This window comes from Furipterus horrens, unplaced genomic scaffold (assembly GCF_987537825.1).
Source record: "Furipterus horrens unplaced genomic scaffold, mFurHor1.1.pri manual_scaffold_2, whole genome shotgun sequence".
NCBI lineage: Eukaryota > Metazoa > Chordata > Mammalia > Chiroptera > Furipteridae > Furipterus > Furipterus horrens.
In genome coordinates, this window is record NW_028327172.1 from 57,657,087 (window position 1) to 57,669,987 (window position 12,901).

Here is a 12,901-nt window from a genome sequence, read left to right on the forward strand (position 1 = left end):
GTAAAACAGTCTCAAACCTCAGGCTTTGTAATTCAAATAAGCTAACCCATGTGCACACACATGGGATTGACATCTCTGCAGCCATTAGATAATTTTATAGATTATTGAGTACACTAGGTGTTTAACAAATATTAGCTGAAAACTCCGGCTAGAATAGCTCTGGTACTCAATAAATATTTATTGAATGAATAAAAGAATGTATGTTATATGTTTATTAGAAGAACAGGTATCAGGTGACAGGTGTCCCCTCCCCTCTCTAGTGCCCCCCCAACCCCCAGCATGCAGCTCTGAGCCTGTGCTGAGTTGGTGATCCCAGGAATCAAAGAAAGCAAAGTCCAGGTTATAATAAAATCAATGCGTATTCACAATGGTAAGCTGAACTGTGCATTTAAGCAGTTCTTTATCTTCATTACTACCTTTTAAACTTGGTAATATTTTAGTAAATGTTTTTTGATAAGACATTATATACAATTGAAATGTCTTTGTGTGTCATTTCATTCTTTAACTCCATGGCTTCTCACTGTGATTTTTTTTTAACGTGGATCAATTCTGGAGACTACACAGGAAACAGAAATATCATTTCAGACACAGGGCAGAAGCATCTACAGTTGTGGCCATTGTTACTATATAACCAAGGGCAGGTCCCACCTTGAGTTCCAGCAACAATTAGACATAACAAGTGGGACTTCTCCTCAAAGGACAGTAATGTCTTCGTTCTGAATTGCTTCATCCTAGATGAATGTCAGGCCAGATGATCCAGCTCACAGATTTATTTGGAGAACTGGTATAATCTTCCCTAAAATATATAGATTATAAAATAATAATGTCAATTTTTTATAATTATAAATAGTTCAAGATTTCCTCTTCCTCTTTCCTTCACTTGCTCTCTCTTGATCCTCAGATACTGTTATTGTTGTAATTTTTACAGATGAGCACACTAAGGCTCAATGAGGTTTACTGGATTCCCCAGGCAAGGACATATAACTGACAAATAAAGAGCTAAAATTTGAATCCAAGCCTGTAAAATTATGTTCTCTTTAGTATATTGTGCTGCCTTCTGTAAATGCAAAACAAACACATGGAACACTAGACAGAACCAAATCAGTCATTTTTAGAGCTTTTAATACTTGAATTGGAACTCAAATAATTTGTCCAGCTGATAGCACTGAGCCACCGTTAAACCCAATTTGGAACTTTACAGAATGATGTAAAGTAGAAAATTCAGTCTCTCACTGAGTAGTGTCAAAGAGATTTAGTTTAGTTTCCATGTCACTGGGTTTTGACTTTAACACAGGTATTAAATACCAGTCCACTAGAAAAAAAACCTTGGTTGTATTATATCTGTCTGATGCTCAGATTATTGGAGGTAACTTGGGCCTGAGCCTAGGAGGTAAGAAAGTTAATGTTTCAATGAATCGTTTCTTATAATATAACCCCCCCCCCAAGATTCTCCCTGTAATACTGTACTAGAGTGTTTGAAAAGTGTTCAGTCGAGATACTAGCAATGCTTTATAATTTGATGTGTTTTCAATCTGTTTTTCCTTGGAAAAGTTGTCTAACATAAATGAACCTCAGTTTCCTTGTATAAAAAAACAAGGCTAATGGTAGGGCTTTTGTAATAGCTAAATTAGAATAATAATAATTTCTCAATAAATAGTGCCCATTATTATTAATTAAAATCTTGAACATATCTTTCATTTGTTCTTCAAGAACTACCCTGAGAAATTAGCAGAGATGATTATTCTCAATTTCAAGTGACAGAAAATGACATTTGCCAAAGTGACCTTCTTATGTTTATAAAAAGTTAGGGAAGAATGAGCATAGAAAGGTCAGCTGTATAGCCAGTTGAATGGAGTTTGAAATTCCACTCTACCATGTTTTATCTATATATGTCATTGGCATTTAATTTTAACTCTCTGAGCCCAAATTTTCTCATCTAACAAAGGCATGTGTTTGCCATGAGAATTAAATGAAGCCATGAATGTTAAAGACCTACTATCTAGCATCTGTGGGACACTTTCTTCTCCCATCTCATATCCTTTAATGAGTAACTTTAAAATATTTCATAATAAAGTGGTTTATAGAAAATGAGCATTGTCATGGTTGAAAGTGGCATTACTGTGATTTTAAAGTTAAAGCTATATTAAAGAAGCTAGTCCTAATGGTACAGTAACTAGCATACTCAGAAGAAGGAAAATCATAAACACTTTTTATTTAAAAATCCAATGTATAACATTTTACACAAATATTTCTATGCTAATCAAATCTCTTGTAATAAACATGATAATTAATCTTCTATGTGTACAATTTGTGAACTCTGCATTTTATGGTTGAACTCTGCAGAAAATTTATCTACTGAAATGTAATTAATTTTTTCAATTTTCTACTTCATTTCAATTATAGTACTTATTATATGAGATTGGGTTTTCATTTAGCATGCTTGTTATGTTAATTAGAAGTAAAAGTCTTAATGAGACTTATATTTTTAGCATCCCTTATTTTCAGAAGTATCAACATTAAAAAAGCATAGTAATTCTCAAGTTTTTACAGGTGGGGACAGGTAATCTTATAAATATATTAGACTATTCTAGTGACCTTTTGCATATAAATTGTACTATATGCACAACAGCAGCACAAGTTTCTAGTCATTTAGTACCTGTCATGACTTCTGTATGTATTATCTCTAATTCTCCCAACTCTACAAGCAGGTATTATTTCCCTTGTTCTCCCAATAAAGAAGCTCTGAAAAAAGAATTGTTTAATCCTACCTGGGAACCTCTAGCAAAACTTCACAGTCAAGTGACCAATAACTCTGTTTTAAAATATGATAGGAAGCTCATCAGATAAAGATGGAAAAGCCACATCTTCAGGAAATGTCAGGAAAGTCCGTTAAGATGAAAAAGAATAATGACAATGAAGATGGACAGAACCAAGTTGGAAAGGTCCGGTCTAGGAATTTGGCCTAGAAGGCAACGCTGTGGCTTTTTGCCACACATTCTTTTCAATAATATCATACCACCAGCCTTTATATTCCTGTGGAATTCATCCTTCATTTATACACCATATGGAGGTTCCTCAAAAATACTGTAATGTGAATGAAAAAGATATGCTAGCTGAAATAACATCCATCAGAAGGCGGCCAACCAACTGTTAATGGTGAATCATTTAAATTTAAAATTTGGCGTTCTGCACATAGAAGTGTATAATCCCTGTTGAGCTTCTGTAGCTCCCTGAAGATGTCTTCTTTCTACAGTTACTGCGATCATTTGCATTTTAATATCAGCATTTAGAGGCCAACTGCCTGTATTTCAGGCACAGTTATAAATTGGAGTCATTGCAGAAAATTGAAACCAGTGTCTCTATAGGGGAAGGGTACAACTCTGGGTTTCCAGTGCTTCCTGATGCACAGGAGGCACATACAGTTTTAGGAAAGGGGATGGGTGATTTATGCCATGTCATTAGTTACTTCAGCCCTTCCATAGACTAATCTTTCATTTGTGACATCACTAGTCTCTATCCAAGTCCTAGATCACATAACTAGTCCTTTATTTTATTAATCTTAATACATGCTCCCAAGAAGCTACCTGTATCTCCATTAATTTCACTGTCTGGCCCACTATATATTAATTCCACCTAGTAAATCTATTCATATTTATCCATTATTCATATGACCCAACAATATATTCTTGACAATATTGACTGCTGTTCTGGATGCTGAAAATACAATAATAAGAAAGATCAGCGTGGGCATGGTTTTCACAGAGACGACTGCCTATTCTGAACCTACCTCTGAATCTCCAACTATGTTCAGAAGCTTTTGCACAAAATAGGTGCTTGATAAATGTTAAATAAAAGAATAAATTATTCTTTGCCACGGTGTTAGGAATTGTGGAAAATGCAATATAAACAAGATAGTTTTAGCTGTCAGGATGTTCATACTCTGTGGTGGGCACAGACAAGCACATAGATAATTCAAATGCATGGCAGAAAGCATTACGTGTTGTAATAGAAGTATAAACACATTTCTGTGGGAGCAGGTAATGGAAAAGATTAATTCTGGCTTGGGGGATGCTCTGCCCTGCTGTCACAGCAGGAAACAAATTATGGTGCCATCCACTGAGCAAAACTGGAATCCATGTGCCATATGCATGAGGAATGAGTAGAGTTAGAAAATAAATGACAGTCGGGAGAATTTGTTTCACTGCAATTCATTCTCATTTCAATGTTACAGTATGTTATCCAGTGGCATCTTCCAGATTTATAATTTCCTTCTTAGCAAATACTTGAATTCCTTCCCATGCAGCCTGCTTTTCTTTACTAGTCTTTTTCTACTGCTAGGTAAAGATGAAATAATGAGGGCAATCCAAATGCATTTTAGTATCAAGCATAAGGACTAACACAAAGAATTAATTTGCCAATTTCATTAGTTTATAGTCATGAGTTAACTTGCTGAAAACAACATTAAATCATGGTTTCCTTTACCTGCCATATGAAAATAGCATTAATCCAAGAGTTTGGACACAAGGTGTATCGGGCCAGCTACCACCAGAGGTGTGAATTTAGGGAAATCCTTTTCCTTCCCTTAGCCTTATTTCCATCATCTATAAAATGAGTTTATTGGAGCAGATTAGTATAGAAGCCAAGGAGGGAAAAAGTAGAAGCAGGTCAGCATTAGCCATGTGAGAATGTGAAGCCAGTTATTGTGACATCTGAGTTTTTCAAGAGAGTCTACAAAGCTGGATTCTTGTGTGCCATTTCCACAGAAGAACATTTAGGCCAAATAAGAACAAAGGAATTTGGCCCAAGGGCTTCCATTCTGTAGCTTCTAGACTAGATGCCTTCTCAGGTCTCTTGCATCCCAGACATTCTCTGATTCTGCATTGTTAAGACAGTCTGATTTCCCTTTGTTTAACAGCTAAGCTTCAAAGTTCTGGTTCCCCAGATGAATTAAAGAACATGTTTGAGTGCTGTAAAATTAAATTGTCATTCCAGATTGGAGGATTTAGTGTCTGCTAATCCTTTTGGGGTCTTCTGATTTGATTAAACAATAGTAAAACACGGACTGAATGTTAAGTGTTCTAAATTAGGGACCCAGTTTTGAAGAAACAGAAAGCAGCCATCCTTCCGTCTTGCATTTCCTTGGTGCCAGCTGCTGTGAGGTAGGTCTGGCCTGAGAGCAGCTGGCCTGGTTGGGTTGGCACAAGTCTCCCTGCCTACAGCAGCCTGGCCTGTAGTAAACCACAAAAAATAACCCTTGAACAAAGTTAATACTGCTGAATGAAGTTCAGTTCTTTCATGAATTAACACGCCAAGTCATTAGCATGTTCTCTCTTTCCTACTGCTTATTGAATAAGAAAAGAAGTCTGGATAAAAATGACCTCTTTTATTATGGACACTCAGGACTTTATAATCTGTCTAATGAGATGAAACTTCTTGTACCCCCACAAACTTCTATTACTGAGCCCATGCGTTCCTTACATGCTGAGTTCTCTGAGGAGAGAGTACTATGTTACTCATGTTTGGATCACCAGCATAGTGTTTGACATATAGTACGTGTCTGTTTAATCGACAACTTAATTAAATTCTGAATGTGTCAACAAATAAATTAACTAATGAGCCAGAATTTCTCTGTAAGGTCTAAAAAGCAAGAACAAAGGAAGCGAATATAACTGAGTTCTGTTAAGACATCTAAAGAAAAACTTTGTCCAACAAAGGAGAGTAGGGAGCTTGGAAATGTAGACAGATCAGTAAAAGGTGGTGGGTCCCTTCCAGTACTCACAAATGATCATAGACCGTCCCTTACTCCAGGTGTCCTCTCATGATTCTAGACATTTCAGATATAATGTTATCTTATATATTATAGAATGCAGATTTAAATTATAAGGAAATCAACCTGGTTAGCTTCAGGCTACAAGTTCACACCCACCTCAACTGCTGTGATGCCCTTGTCAGGGCAGTCCTCAAAGCCTTTGCAGTGCTGTCAGAGTCTACGCACAAGTGAGACATTGAGGGACCAGTCTTGGCCCAAGACAATGTGGTATCCCAAAGTTCACATCTCAAAACTTTGGTATGCTGCCTGGGGTCAAATCCATGCCTGCACAACTCAGTGGGGAGCCCAGGTGTTCATATTTGATTTTGTGGGATCACTTTCTTGAGTTCCTCCCCTCTCTATAGTCTCCCTGACACTCCTAGTTCCCAACTTTTCCCATTCCATTCCTGGTCCTCTGGGTAGAAATCTGAAGCTTTAGTTTATATTCTGTCTCACACTTCCTGTTCCTTCTACTATATTGCCATGGGAGCCAACTGGGGAGAGGCTAGAGGAAGAAAGAAAGCGATGGGGAGTTTCTCTATACTCGTGGGGTACAGTTTCTCTGATCACAGTGAAGGGTTCCCACCCTAAGTTACAGGTGTTTGCCGAACCATGACTGCCTTTGCCACCATCTCCTCTGTGGAGGTACCTGGGAGCTTGCATAAAAAAATAAACAAATAAAAAAGAAAAATGAAATCTTCTCCCACTCTCTCTGACCTGTAGGATACCCTCCTCATTTTCAGACCAGAAATAGAGAGCTCCACTGTGTTCTTTCTGCCTGTACCTGGGACTGGTACACAGTTGATGTTTTGGGCTGCCTTTGAGTCCAAGCCAGAAGGTACTGGAGGAAAGGGATCCAAGAATCTCATGCATGGTTCAGTGGTGTTAAGAATTCTGGTTTCCTTCCCTAGTCCACTTGTTACCATTTACCTTTCAGGATCCTCAGAAAGTCATTCCACCCAGGGTGCATTCAATGGGAGAAACAGTGCAAAGAGTGCTTTCTCCATCTTGACTGGATGAGAAGTTTTGCCATGTAGTTTTATTAGATGGTAAAAGCACACAGAATTGCTTAATAGTAATGGTGCACCTAGAAGATCCTGTTGTAAACTGGCATTGCTATTTAGTTTTAGTGTCATTCTACAAAGGAGCAATTGCTCTAGTAAAATGATTTGACAGTCTGGGCACCAGATTTGGTATTTGGTGACAACTTTGAAACATCAGGCTTTATTTATGTATAGTTAATATACATTATTAGTACCAATTATGTGTTAGGTTCTGTGTTAGGCACAATGGCTACCTCTGTGAATGATGCAAAATCTTTGTCCTTAGGGAGTAAGATAGATCAGAGTAGAGAGGTAAATTGAGGGCAGAATAAGAAAGGTCTTGAAGGTCAGGAAAAAGTATTTACAGTATAATTTTGTTATCAACTGAATGATTTTGATAAGGGACTAAAAAATCAGTTTTGTACTTAAGAAAAACTACTTTCTATATAACTGCATTGGAAATACAGAGACTCAGGCAGGGAAACCTTGGAGGCAGTAAGATATGTTAGGAGGCTGTTGTAGTAAGCCAATCAAGAAATTATAAGATATTCTGGAATTAGTAAATCATGCTATATCCGTACAAAGGAACACTATACAATGAGTAAACTAGTCTAGCATCTCTATGTTAAAGAAGAGATCAAAAAGTAAAACAGGACTCTACTATCTGAGATGGATCTAATCAGATTATGGTATTTCTCTCAGAAAAAGAATCTAAAGCCTTACATTATACAGCCCCTCAAAGAACACACTATGCACATTTGGCCTGGCTAATACCTCTGCTTGGCAACATACTTCTTCCATACTTTTATACTTTGAATGTAGAGAAACAAACCAGATCCTTGATAACAGAACCAAATATCATAAATCCATTTATTTTATCAAATGCTTTGTAAGTACTTCTCTTCTTCCGTTATGCATTTGCCATACTCAATCATTTCTGTGAGCATCGTTATCACAAGTGTTTTGAACTCTGTGTCTATTAGGTTTGCTGTCTCCTCCTCACTTAATTATCCCTCTGGAGCCTTAATCTGCTCCCTCTTTGGGGCCATACTTTTCTGTCTCCTGAACTTGAGCTGTTGCACCTGTTACATTATAAGGGGCGGAGCCTTAGGTATTTGTCAGTGCTGCATGACCAGTTTCACAGCCTTGTGGCACTGTATGTGGAGGAGTGGTCAGAGAGGGAACAATGCTGCTTGCTTGGCACTTGCCCCTTTTCCAGGCACTTCTCCCACTTCCCATATGCAACTGGCTCCCCTCTAGCTATTTCTCTGGTGGTGGTCCCCAGAGTGGGTGGCTTTGTGGACATTCTAGGACCATCAGGACCCTCCAAATGGACTCTCCTGAGAGCCTGGCAATTTCTTCTGCTGCCCCAACCCCCACTGGTTTTCACAGCTAGAAGCAATGTGGCTTTATTTTCCTGGCGCTGGAACTGTGAGCTGCACTAGAACCATGAGCTGAACTGTCTGGCCTGGGACTGGGATCACTCCCCAGGTGTCCCTCCTGGTTTTTATAATGTGTGACCACTTATTCCACTGGCCAGCTGTAGCCTCTGCCTTTCCACTGCCACCACCACGCCACCACTGCACTGCATCCTCTCCCCTCCAGCTCCCCAGATCTGCCCCCTCCTACCCATCTGGATGAGTATCACTTCTTTATATCTTTTGTTTGTTGGACTTGCATGCAGTTCAACTTACTGGTAGTTCTGGTTGTTTTTTTGTTTTGAGGTAGATGTAATCCTTCTCATGGTTGTGTAAGGAGGCGAAACATGTCTCCCTATGCCTCCATCTTGGCCAAAAAAGTAAAGTTTATATTTTGTTAGCACACATTTCAAGAGCTCTACCCATTCCCTGAAGATGAGAGCTCAGCCATGACTTGCTTCTTCTAATGAAGGAAAATGTCTGGAAAGGAGGCAGAATTCAGACTTGAATGTCTTTGAACTGAACTCCTGCTGCATTTTGAATGGTAAAAGTTTAAAATATCTTTCTTTAAAAATACATGTATCAAAATGACTTGATAAATTGCAAAGGCTTAAGTTCCATTAGTTCTTCTAGCAAGTTTGTTTTTATTTGCAAACACTTAGAATCTTTGGGTGACAAGGGAAAATAGTCACAAGGAATTTCTACAAGACTCTAGTGCTGCCCAAATTGCCCAATTACTCCAAGGTGCTCAATAATAACAAATAATTCAACTGACTGTGCACAAACATTTTCTTTGTTTTTTCAAGCTCTTGCTATTAGTCAGCTCCTTCTATAAATTACTGTGCCCAGGCCTTAGGCAGCACCAGTGGACTCTATTTAAAGGAACAGAAACAAAACACTTTCCAGGAAAGATCTGATCTTGTTACCAGTTTGTTTTGCCCTAACTTTATCTCTTAATTAAATTTTTTTTAAATGTGACACAATATATTCTTCAGGGAGTACGCATTTCTGGTGAAAAACAATATTATATAGCAAAAAAGGATGCTAATCCTAGCACTAGAAGTTCTTGTCTACTTCTGATTTTTACTTCCTGTATGATGTTGGTAAATCTACTTAACCTGTCTCCACCTCAACTTCTTTATCTCTACAATTTGGATACAGTATTGATGCACATCACTGGTACACATAAAAATTATTTTGAAAACTGCCAAACAAATGTAAATTTTCATTCTTACACCCAACTCAATTCAACAAACAGTACAGTAACCATGCCCTAAGCACTGTGATTTGATTTGCAAATGAATAAGCCTCAGATTTTGCCTTTGTGCCAGTTGCTGTCTATTGCAGATAAGGCATTAAAAAAAAAAAAAAAAAAAAGAGAACTGCCTGGGAGCTCTACTGAGCTTTGCATCAGATGAGACCTATGACTTGCTTTTAATCTCTAAAGTCTTAACCACAAAACATCATGACTAAAGGTTATTATGATTTATATTTTGAAATAGCTGCCGTTTATGAAAGATCTACCTTGTGCCAGGCTTTGTGTGAGGTGCTTGTGATGTTCCTATAACAGTTAATTCTCATATCACCCTTGCCAGAGAAAGGCCATCACTTCACAAATTATTACATTTAATATTAGAGAAGTTAAGTAACTTATCCAAGTCACAGAACTAGGAAGACATAAAACAAGAATTTAAACCCAGATCTCCCAATTCTGCTCACAAGACAAAAAATAAAAGGATGAGAATCAAACTACCTTCTGTTTAATAGGCACAAAAACACATTGCGGAATCCTGATAGTGGGTTTGGAGGCTGAGTTGCAGTATGTGGATTAGGCTCACAATCAAGCACCTAAGATGGCCTCAAGATGACCTATTTTTATGCAGTATTCTGGAAATAGAATCAATCAGGTGAGTAACTCTGCCTCTATTTAGGGAGTTAAACAGAAGAAAATAGGAGATGGACTGACTTGGGTGCTGGCCATTTCAAATTCTACTTCCCCCAAGTATACCTACATTGCTGTCGTATGGTATACAGGGTGCCTGAGAGAGCTATAGAGAAAATAATAGAGAATTAGGAAGGGCAAGCTTAATTTTAGTATCTGCAGTAATGGTGGTCTTTGTGAAGGAAGTGCTCTTGGAGTCTTTAAAAATAGGTAGAATTAGTGTTAGTAGGGTCAAGGAAGAAAAGAAAATAGAAGGGGCAGCCTAGTTAGAGGAAGAGTTTTTAATTCCTTCAACAAAGATTTATTGAGGACCCACAATGTGCCGGGCTCTATTCTAGGCACTAAGTAGTGAATAGAACAGGAAAAAAAAAATCCCTGTCCTTACAGAGGACATTTCCGTGGGAGGATAAGACAGACAACAAACAAGACAGGTATATAAGATAGGTACTATTTAGATGATAGTAAGGAGAAAAATAATATTGGGAAAGGAGTTAGGGAGAGTGTGGAAAGAATGAAATGGAAACTCCACATAAGCAGGATGTCCAGAAACAGTCACAGTGAGGACAATACTTGAGTAAAGGCCTTACTTGGGGAGGGAACAGGCTCTGCAGCTCTCTGAGGCAGAGCATTCCAGGTCAAAGGAACAGGAAGTACAAGAACCTGGAGGCAGAAACACACCTGGAATGTTTGAGAATCAGGGAGCAGGTCAGTGTGGCTGGAGAGGAATAATTTAAGTGCAGAGTAGCAGGAATGGAGTCACAGAGTAAGGGTGGAGCACCATGAGCCAAACTTCTGAATATCTTTCATGGTCATTGCAAGGACTTGACTTTTACTTTTAGTAATAAGGGAGCCACTGGTCAGTTTGATCAGAGGCGTGTCATGATCTGACATATTTTAATGGAATTTATTTGGCTATTTTGTTGAAAATCGGCTTGAGTAGAAGGATGGACAAAGGGTAGAAAAGAGAGCAGTAATAAGGCTATTGCTATAATCCAGGCAAGAAATGACATAGTATGAAATAATTTCTGGATATATTTTGAAAATAGATGAAATAGGACTTGAGAATTGACAAAGAGAAAAGAGAGGAGTCAAAAGTGTCACCAAAGCCCTGGCTGCTGTGGCTCAGTGGATTGAGCGTTGGCCTGTGAGCCAAGTGTCGCTGGTTCGATTCCCAGTCAGGGCACATTACTAGGTTGCACATCAGATCCCCAGTTGGGGGCGTGGGTGAGAGGCAACCACACAGTGATGTTTCTCTTCCTCTCTTTCTCCTTTCTCCTCTCTTTAAAAATAAAATAAACAAACAAATAAAAAAATTTTTTTTTAAAGTGCCACCAAATTATTTGACTCAGCAACCTAGAGGCATGGAGTTTCCAGCAGTATGAGGAGAAATGTAGAAGTGTGAATAGACTCAGTGCAGAGAAGGAAATTCTAAGCTTTGGTTGGTAGCCTGGGGCCAGTGTCTAGTTTTGAGAAAGAAGAAGGATTCTTATTCTTATACTTATATCAGGAAGAACCATACTGGTTTTCCTAACAATCCTCTCTGCTCAGGGAAACTTAGTGTCAGCATCTGGGCCAGCAATCAAGAATGGGATAATATATTTCTAGAGCTTAAAAACTTATCAAGAACCACGCTATGTTTTTTGGAGAGTTCCTTTTCATTCCACTTAAAAAAACCTTTTCACCGACTGACAAACTCTGTCATTACCTGGGCTGAGTCGCATTCCTTTGCATTCTTCAGTCACTGGACGTTGTAGATGATTCTGCTTCCTAAACACTCCTGACCATAACCATGGCCTCTACCCTAGTCAAGGTTATTTTCAGCTACCACTGGGATTGTTGCATTGCCTCTTAACATGTCTTTTTGACTTCACTCCTATAGCCCTTTAAATTTTTCTCCACACTATAGCCAGATTTGTCTTTCTAAATCAGAAATATGATTGGGTTTCTTCCTGAAAAGGATTCCCAGGCTCTTATAATAAAGTACAACAAACTTACAATAGCTTAATCAGTCCTATGTTCCTCTACTACTTTAGTTCTCCCCATTCTCCTACCTTCCACTCCATGTTCTGGCTATTCAATATTCTTAAAACTTCCCAAATACAGTGTGCTCTATCTCATCTGTGTAGCTTCAGACATGCTTGGAACACTCTTCCCCCTACTCTTCATCCAGCAGACACTCAAGCATAACGCCCAGACTCAGTGAGCTTCTGGGTCTGGTATCCCTCCTCATTGAGTCCTACCTTAGCACTTGCCAAACCAGATGCTCATCGGCTCTCTAGACTCTAAGTAAACAAGAGTAAAACTCATGTCTATCTTGTTCCACATTATGCCCCCTACTCCCAGCAAGTTCTGAGCAGTCAGAAGGAATGGGCATTCACTCCATTTTTGTTGAATCAATAACACATACCCCACGTTAATTTTTTAATGCCAATTTCCCTCTTTAGGCCTCTATAGTTTTTAAGTACACATGTACTAAAGATTTATCACTTATACCTTTCACATTAGTTATATAATTTATCTCTGTTATCAAACAAGTTTCTTCTTAAGTGTAGAATCCACGTTCATTCATCTCTGTAGTTTGCCTATCTCATTAGCCACACAGCTTTGTGTATACTCAGACTTCAATAAATGTTTATTGACTTAATTAATGAGTTAATTGTGTTTAAATGTTATATTTTATAATTTCCAA

At 38.3% G+C, this 12,901-nt stretch overlaps 1 protein-coding gene across 1 annotated transcript in view; it reads left to right on the top strand.

Moving 5' to 3' along the window:
• Window positions 1-12,901, top strand: part of GRM5 (glutamate metabotropic receptor 5) — a 481,197-nt gene that overhangs the window by 368,270 nt on the left and 100,026 nt on the right. The window lies entirely within an intron of this gene.